The sequence below is a fragment of the Ambystoma mexicanum genome, chromosome 7p, assembly GCF_040938575.1.
Source record: "Ambystoma mexicanum isolate Mex_15411 chromosome 7p, UKY_AmexF1_1, whole genome shotgun sequence".
NCBI lineage: Eukaryota > Metazoa > Chordata > Amphibia > Caudata > Ambystomatidae > Ambystoma > Ambystoma mexicanum.
The window spans coordinates 494,402,360-494,412,206 of record NC_090939.1 but is presented as its reverse complement, the minus strand read 5'-3'; positions in this window follow the sequence as shown (position 1 = coordinate 494,412,206).

Here is a 9,847-nt window from a genome sequence, read left to right as displayed (position 1 = left end):
TTACTCACGTTTCCTTCCGAATGAAGAAAGCCACACAATTCCTACCTGGGTAGTCATCTCCTGGTCAGTAACATTGCTGGAACATTACGGCACTCGGCGAGGAACATCGCACCCTGCAAGGAGAGAAAAGACACAGGTTAGCAATATAAAAGGTGAAACAGCGAGTGCATCGGGCATTACTCACCGGACAGCATCGCGCGCACTGCGCTTTCGCCTACCGGCTCATGCTCATCTTCAAACTGCATGACAACTCCAAAATACCTTTCCATACCTAAAAGGAAAGCAGCAAGACATTATTATTCGAACTAAGAGGAACATAAGAACTGCATATAAAGACTGTAAAGCAGCAAACCTACTGAGTCGCAGCAGGCCTGGATTCCCACGGGGGGCTTGCACCACTGCCCCCCACATCTATGTGCCCCTGCCACGAGGAGCAGGACGGAGAATCCACCTTCTACAATATTAAGACCCATCTTTAACCAGAGGCCTTACCAAAGGACCGGGAGAGGGTTCAAGAGTGCAATCATCCAACCAGGGCTGGGTGGCATCCCCGTGGATACCAGGTGAGCGTAACACCGGCCTTCCTGGCTATCCAGCCCACTGCAGCTCTATACAGCGAATTTGACCAGAGGAGGGGTCCTGGTTTGAAGTTTGGGCAAACTGGTTGGTCCCACTAGCTCAAGGGAAGAAGATTCCTGGAGGATCCTCTCTGTCGTTGGAGTTTGAAGATTCGGACCTTCAGCAGGGCTTCACCGGGCAGTTCAGTCGAGGTAGGGGTCCTCTTCTGTCAGCTCCTCGTTGGTTCTTTCGTTCCAGTGGCGACTCTGCCGTCCAGTCCCAGAGACCTGCTTTTTGTGCAGTTTTCCCCCATTCACACAGCCTGGCTGTCAATCACACAGCAGGGTGGCTGTCCTGGCAAGGACAGTCACCCAGCCAATCAAACAGGAGTGCGACTTGGGTTACCAAGGGAACCCATGGCAGGGATCCTAAGACTCCTCCCTCACATCCTGCCTACCCAGACTTTCAGGCGCCTTAAGGAGGGCTTCTGTGCAGAAGCCTGCGAAAAGACAGTGAACAAAGGAACCAAACCTGGTTTGGCGCGCAGAGTAAAACATGAGAAAGACTTTTATGTTTGAGGCTAATATAATAGCCTAAAACGATACCATGGTTATTTAAGATAGCCGCGGTATGAAAAATAGGGTAGTTACCACTGCCACCAGCCAAATCTTGATGAAAAGGGAGCGAAACAATGCTCCAAGAGAAACAGACAAAAAGGAATAAATATTAACCCTTTCCAATACTCCATGTAAGATGGGGTGTATTGGGTCTGTGATTAAACAGACCAAATAAAGTTAATGGCAACTTTATCTTTTCTGAGGGACAGTAGGCAGCCCCAGAAAATGGAGTCGGAGGTGGGAAGTCTAAAAGACAACCCTGTGTTACTGCACCGAAGATGCTGTGTAACACACAGTAAAAATTATGCTCATGGAGTAGTTGAGGCTCCATAGCCCAAGATCACACAAATTGTAAAAACACACACAGCAAAACACATGTAAGAGTGGGAAAAAGGCCCACACTCTTACCAGGTGAAAAAAATAAATCCTAGAAATCCAGCAAAGCTGCTGAGGGACTCAGTAGGTAAGCGAAATTAGCCATTCTGGAGAATTCTCCCTAACACCTCATAGAGGCTGCAAAGAAGAAGCGGGAAGAGCGAAGGAAGATTGAGGAGGATTTAGAGAAAGAGATACGGGAACTGGAGAAGAGGCATAAGGAAAAAGGCACAAATAAAATAGCTAGGGAACTAGCCCATGCGAGAGGATAGCTGAGGCAGATGACAAACAAAGCGGTTGAAAGCACCCTCTTAAGGAGCAGGCAGAGGTTGTACGAGCAGGGCAATAAAATGGGAACAGCATTGGCAAGGCAGATAAGGGCTAGAGAGCAGAAGGCGTTTATAGACACGCTGGAGGATAAAGATGGCAAGCAAGTGGGGACAGAGGGAGCCAAGAGAAGGATTGTAAGGGACTTCCTATGCGTACCTTTACGGAGAGGACCCAGCAGATAGAGGGAAACAAGCGACATACCTGGTGGGCTGGGACGGGCCAAGGCTAACTTCTGAGCAAAAAGATCAGTTGGAAGAGCCTATAGGGGTAGAAGAGTTGCAAAGGGCAATATCCCGATTGAAGGCAAATAAAAGCCCCGGGGAGGATAGTCTAACTGCAGCATTTTACACAACGTTCAGGGATCATTATCTAAAACTCTCACAGACCTATTCAACCACCTTAGAGATGGAGGGGAGGTCACTAAATCCATGAACATGGCGAATATCACACTGATCCCAAAAGCAGGGAAGAATCCACAGATGTGCTCCTCGTACCGGCCTATAGCACTCATCAACGTAGATGCCAAGATATACACAAGGGTACTAGCGGCAAAGTTAGAAGGGATACTGCCAGGGCTGGTGGCGCAGGACCAAACAGGGTTCATACAGGGACGGAACATGCTTGACAACATAAGGAGGGTACTAAATGTAATAAACAGGGCAGGAAAGGGGGAGGAGTACTCCCACATGTCTGATAATGCTAGACGCCGAGAAGGCATTCAACCGCGTCAACTGGGCCTTCATGGAACAAACCTTACAAAAGGTGGTGATGGGACCAAATTTTGTAAGAATGATACAGGCAAACTATCAGCACCCGCAGGCCAAGGTGAAAGTTAACGGCAGGCTAACAGACCCGTTCTCAATAAGGAGGCAGACAAAACAGGGATGCCCGTTTTCGCTGTTCCTCTTTTCCTTAGTTATGGAGCCCTTCACACACCAGATATGGGGAAATGGGGAGATTCGTGGGGTCAGATGGGCAGGGATGCAACATAAAATAGGGCTATTTGCGGATAACGTGATCCTAATGCTCACCGAACCGAGGAAGTCGCTACCAGCGATAATGGAAGAGATTAAAGCATACTCTGAGGTATCAGGCTTTAAAGTAAAATTTGGGAAGTCGGAAATCCTGAACTTGTCCGTAGGGGATCCGGAAAGGAGCCAATTGGAAAGAAGCAATCCCTTTAGATGGGTGTTGATGGCAGTCAAAGGATGTACATATCGTGGTTCGGAAGAGTGGCGGCAGTTAAAATGAATGTGCTACGAGACTAGTATACCTCTTTCAGGCAATCTCCATAGCAGTGCTCAGGAAATTAATGAAGGATATCCAGGAATGTATCATGAGCTTTATTTGGGGAGGGAAAAAGCAGAGGATAGGAAGGAAACACTATTTAGGAGTAAGTTGCAAGGGGGAGTGGCCTGCCCCACAATAATTAAATATTATGAGGCGGTGCAGCTGAGGGCATTGGCAGAGTGGGGAAGGGCAGAGAATCAGAACACGCGGTGGAGGGAGAGCCCGTGTGGAAAGTGACAGGATTAAAGAAGAGAGACAAACCGATGGGACTACTCGGAAACCCGATCACGAGCAATACCCTTAATATCTGGGAAAAGTTAAATGAGAGACTAAACCTATCGCCCTGGCCATCGCCGAACACACCCGTATTTGGAAACCCTGCCTTCCCACCGGGCAAAGAATATGGCAGAATCAAGAGATGGATGGAAGGGGGGGGGATAAGGGTGGTCAACGACCCCTATGAAGGGACACAATTTCGATCATTTGCAGACTGCAAAGGGGACATAGGTCTAAAGGACGAGGACCGCTTTGCATACCAACAACTGAGGCACTGGGCAGGGACCCCCACAATGATGGAAGGTGCCTCGAGTGAGTACATAGAATGGGAAAAACTAATTTCCTCTGCAGAGAACAATAAGGGTCTGATCTCAACAATATACAAGATCCTAACAAGAGGGGAGAATGAGGAAGGAGGGGCTCTGAGGGACAAATGGGAGAAGGTAAAAGGCAAGGCATTCAATGACAAGGAATGGGATAAGGTTATAAGGAACTGGCACACCCCATACACCTCGGTACAACACCAAGAGCTACAATACAAGCTCCTACATCATTGGCACTAGACCCTGGAGAGGCTCCACAAAATGTTTCCCGCAAGGTCAGAAGAGTGTTGGAGGGAGTGCAGGAGAAAGGGAACAATGGAACATATATGGTGGGGTTGTCAGCAACTCAAGCATTTCTGGCAAGGGGTGAAATCTAAGATACTGGAGATAATGGAGGTCGAAAGGGAGTTTGAGGGGGTGGAGATACTTCTAGGCACCATACTGGATAAACAGTAGAGGGTAGGGGGGAGCACCAGTAGACTGTTGGGAAAATTTAAAGATGACTGCAAAGAGATGCATAGCTAAACAGTGGAATCAGAAGGAACCCCCATCCATTATACAATGGTACTATGCAATATGGGATATGGTAGACGTGGAAAAGATGACTGCGACAATACGAGGGACACTGGGCCTCATTACAAGTTTGCCGGTCTGGGAACTACGGTACCAGTAAATTTGCTGGTACCGTAGTTCCCGGACCGGCAAACTACGAGTTCTGCTTGTGGGTGCCATTACAGCCGCCAGGTCTGACCTGGCGGCCATACGGCACCCGCCAGCAGAGCACGTCAGATGCTCCGGCACCATTTTAATGGTGCTGGTACATCCAACCTCCCCATTCCCATTGAGCCCTTTGGGTCTTAAATAGGAATGGGGAGCATTCCATTCCAATGTGCGCGAATGGGCAATTACCGGGTCCAGCAGGGCTGTAGTGACCCAGTAATTGCCCATTTGCGGTTGCCGGAAAAAATTGCAAGTTTGGCCGCAGCCTGCTGGATTTACCGGCAAGGCTACCGCCAAACTTGTAATGAGGCCCACTAAGGTCATTTGGCAAAGTTTGGTCCCCTTTCATGAACTATGCAATCAAGGACAGAGTGCATTTATACATCCTGAAAAGACTGCAGGCACTGGGAATCCTAGAAGAGGAAGAGTAATGAGCTGAAGAATAAGCAACATGACTGTAAGAGCCACCCGTAAGGACTGGTGGGTAGCTAGGGGGGAGCAGACAGGGGGGGGGGAGTTATTGATTGTTGAAGTTTTAAGATTTTCGCTGGAATGTAACACACAACATGCACAAAGAGATGTAATTTACCTATAAATGTAGATCGAGCTGAGAAATAAATATTTGGTTAAAAAAAAAACACATATCTGCAATTCCAGCACCACTGTGTGTGTTTTTTGCGTGAAAGAAATGAAAACCACATTTAAAACATTTGTACAGCATGTTTAAATGACAGATCCTGTGTGAAAGTTCAATATGTTGACAGTACATGCATGCTTGCCAATATGACCCATTATAATCTACCAAGTATTATTTTTTTCTTTCATTATGCCACTTTTAATACCACTTCTCCCACTAACAAACTTACTCTAAAACTCCCGCAATGCAAAGTCAAAATGAAAACTGCACGTATGTTACTAAAGCTTGGTATGTACATGGAATGAAAAATGGCAAAATGCAATGCGTTTAAAAATATTTTTTTAAGCACCATTTCAAATCAAACTAATAAATACATTTAAAACAGTACTGTTTGTGATTGTCAAAAAATAAATGAAAGAAATTGGAAATTATTTGTACAACATTTTGAAATAACACTCGGTGTGTGCAATTTGACGCACATGCATACTTGCTAACAATCCCCATTATAATCTGTACGTGCTTGTTGGTTGCTCGATTTTTTTCTGCATTCTGGGACTTGTAGTACACCTTTTCTAATTCAAAAAGTGCAACCACAACACCCATAATCAAACAAAAGAACCATCATTTAATAAGCAACTACACATTGGAATGCATCACATTCGCAAGTATGCATGTACTGACAAAATAATAAACTTTCACACAAGTGCCACTTAAACGTTTTCTACACATATTTTGCATCTCCATTTCTTTTTTTTTATAAAAAAAAGTTGCGCACAGTGCTGCTATAAATCCACAAAACCATGTTTTAACTTTCATGTACAGCCTCCCAAAAAGGACAGCTTTTTAAACGCTCCGCATTTGCCATTTTGCATTGTATACAAATGTCACACTTTCTTGCTGCGGCCCCTTAGGCATACATATAACGGGACCCCCAGCCCCATCAGCAACAGTGCCAGTGCTCCTGTGCCCCCATTCCTTTAGATTCCTATGCGACTCCACAGGAATAGGGACTAACATTTTCCAGCATCTGACTTTCCAGGCCAACAGGACTTGTAATGTCCTGGTGGCAACGGGATGCTAGGTGCCGAATAATTATTAGGAATCTGGTGGCAACCCATTTGCAGCACCAGCAGGGTTAGCACCATACTCGTAATTATGCCCAATGTTATTAACTCTTCTTTCAAACAACTATTCCTACATTCATAAATAATGTCTTCTTGTACTAAAAGTACTTCACCATTACCATATATACCCACTAATTTTCTTTTTTTGCAATTGCAGTGAACAATAACCTCCTGGAAGACAACAACCTGAAGAAAACTATTCTTCACATCATACAAATTAAGTGCATTAGTGTAGAAGAACAAGTTACTTCTTACCTTGTAACGTTCTTTCGACGGGATGTTCCTCCGACGTATTCCTCATCTTAGATATATATCCTTCCAGCTCTGCTGGCCTCGGAAAATTTTTTCTCCAGAGGGCGCTGCGCGTCGACGTCCCTCGAGTCGATGACCCTCGACAGCCGCCGTATCGACGCTCGACGTCATCCTGCCTATAAAGGCCGCGCGCAGCGTCCGTTGCTCAGTTCCGTTTTGTAGCCCACAGTATTACTGTTTGGACTAGACTAATCACCCTGAAGGAGCTTAAGCTGCAACAACAAGGGAAGTAAAACTGCGGGGATGGATGGGAGGGTCGATGAGGAATACGTCGGAGGAACATCCCGTCGAAAGAACGTTACAAGGTAAGAAGTAACTTGTTCTTCGAAGGGATTGTGTCCTCCGACGTATTCCTCATCTTAGATAGGCTCCCATAGCAGTATTCTATATTCGGAGGAGGGAGTACTGACTTCACGCTGTCTTCTATTGGTGAATAGAATGCAGTACAGCCCTTCCAAACCTAGTCTCTTGACTAGAGGAGGAATCCAGATTGTAAAAACGTGTAAAGGTATGGACAGACGACCATGTAGCGGCCGCACATATGTCTTTAATCGGCACGCCTCTTTTGAGGGCCGATGAAGCTGCAATACCTCTGGTCGAATGAGCCCTAAGGTTTTGAGGGGGCTCTTTCCCTGCCAGTTTATAACATTCCAGAATGGCTAGAATGATCCATCTGGAAATGGTCTGCTTAGTTATTGGTAACCCCAGCTTGTGACCTGCGTAGCCTACAAACAGCTGGTCTGCCTGTCTTATCCTGGCTAGTCTATTAATGTAAAAACTTAAAACCCTCCTAGGGTCTAGTCTGTGTAACCTCTCTTCCTCTTTCCCCGGGTGAGGAGGAGGATAGAAAGATGGTAGGATAATCTTCTGAGAGATATGGAATTCAGAGACTACTTTTGGGAGGAAATTAGGCTTCACTTGCAGGACAACTTTGTCTTTGTGAAAGATTGTATGAGGGGGTTTACAAGAAAGAGCTTGTAATTCGCTCACCCTTCTAGCAGATGTAAGTGCTATTAATAAAACAGTCTTAAGGGTAAGGAATCTTAACGAACAAGAATGGAGAGGTTCGAAAGGTGTCCCCATCAGGAAAGTTAATACTAAGTTTAAATCCCATAGGGGAACTTGGAATGGTCTTGGGGGATAAACATTGGTTAACCCCTTTAGAAACTGTATTACCAAGGGTAATTTGAAATAGGATGGTTCCTCCGCAGTACGCTTAAAGATAGATAGCGCTGCGAGATAGCCCTTAATGGTGCCAACTTGAAGGCCTGAATTTGCCAAATATAGTAGGAAGGACAAAACCATTGGTGTACCACATGAAAATGGGTCGATATTCTGTTCTCTACACCAGCTGCAAAATCTGTTCCAACGGCAGCGGTATAAAGACTTTGTTGCTGGCCTCCTTGCCGAAAGCAACACCTCCATAACATCATCAGGGAGGTCCCAATCCTTGTACCTCAGCCGTTCAGAAGCCAAGCGTGAAGGTTGAGGGTTTTGATGTCTGGATGGAGAACCTGACCTCCCTTCTGTGAGAGTAGGTTCTCTCTGAGAGGAAGTCGAAATGGAGGGCAGATGGACAAGTCTAGAAGGTCCGGGTACCACGTTCTCCTGGCCCATTCCGGGGCAATTAGGATAATGGTTTGCCGGAATCTTCTCAACCTCCTGATCATTTGAGGAATGACAGGGACCGGTGGGAACGCGTACAGAAGCGGAAACTCCCAGTCCACTATGAACGCGTCTCCCAGAGCTCCTCTCGGAGGAAATTCCCTTGAGCAGAACAGGTCGCATTTCCTGTTTAGGCTGGTGGCGAACAGATCTACCTGAGGGGTTCCCCAAAGGGCGAAGATCTCTTGAAGGACTTCCTGAGCTAGCTCCCACTCGTGAGAGACTGTGTTCTGCCTGCTCAGAGCGTCCACTGTCAAGTTCTTCTCTCCGGCTAGGTGAACTGCCGATAGAGAGATTCCTTCTTGGATTGCCCAAAACCAGAGCTGCATCGCCTCTCTGCACAGGGGTAGTGATCCTACGCCTCCTCTTTTGTTGAGGTAATGCATGGCCACCGTGTTGTCCGTCATTATCAAGATGTTCTTCCCTTGTACAACTGGCAGGAAAGCCTTCAACGCAAGTTTGATGGCTCTCAGCTCTAACAGGTTGATGTGTAGTCTGGACTCCGATGGAGACCAACGACCGCTGATGGTCAAGTCGTTGGCGTGGGCTCCCCACCCCGTGAGTGAGGCATCCGTGACTACTGTTATCTCCGGCCAGGGTTGCCAAAACTGTTCTCCTTTCATAATGTTCTCCTGACAGGCCCACCACTGAAGGTCTCGAGCCACCCTGCCGGGAACCTGAAGAAGATCTGTCATTCTCCCTGAGAATTGTGACCACTGAGTCCTCAGTGCCCACTGGAGGGATCTCATTCTCAGGCGAGCCTCTGGCACAAGGAAAATGCAGGATGCCATGAGGCCTAGCAACCTCAAAAAGTCGAAAGCTGGGAGACGTTGGGCAAGTTGGAACTTGGTAACCATCTGTAGAATATCTTGAGCCCTCACCTCTGGTGGCGAGGCTTTTCCCAGGGAAGTATCCAGGATCGCTCCTATGAACTGGAGTCTCTGCGATGGTATCATTTGAGACTTCTTTAAATTGAGGGAGAAGCCCAGCTTGTGAAGGGAGTAGCATACGTGATTTAGCTGGATCTGAGCTTGCTCCGGAGAAACAGCCCTGATCAGCCAATCGTCCAGGTAGGGGTAGACGTGAATCCCTTCCCTCCTTAGACTTGCCGCCACTACCGACATTAACTTGGTGAAGACCCTCGGGGCGGAGGTCAGCCCAAAAGGCAGTACTCGAAATTGATAGTGAGAGTTGCCAATTGCGAACCTCAGGTATTTCCTGTGTTTGAGATGGATAGGCACATGGAAATAAGCGTCCTGAAGGTCCAGAGATACCAACCAGTCCAGAAGGGCCTGGAGGATCTGAGAAAGAGTGACCATCTTGAATTTGTCTTTCCTGAGGAATTTGTTCAATTCTCGCAAGTCCAAGATGGGTCTCAGTCCTCCGTCTTTCTTTGGAACGAGAAAGTAAGGGGAGTACCAGCCCTTGTTCCTCTCCGCTACAGGTACCGGTTCTATGGCACCTTTCTCTAGCAGGTCTATAATTTCCTGCAAGAGGAGCGGATCTGGAGCTTTCTGAGAGCTGATCCCCGGTGGATGACTCTGAGGTATACGTAGGAAAGGTAGGCAGTAACCTTGGGCAACTGTTTCCAATGCCCAAGCATCTGACGTGGTAGCCTGC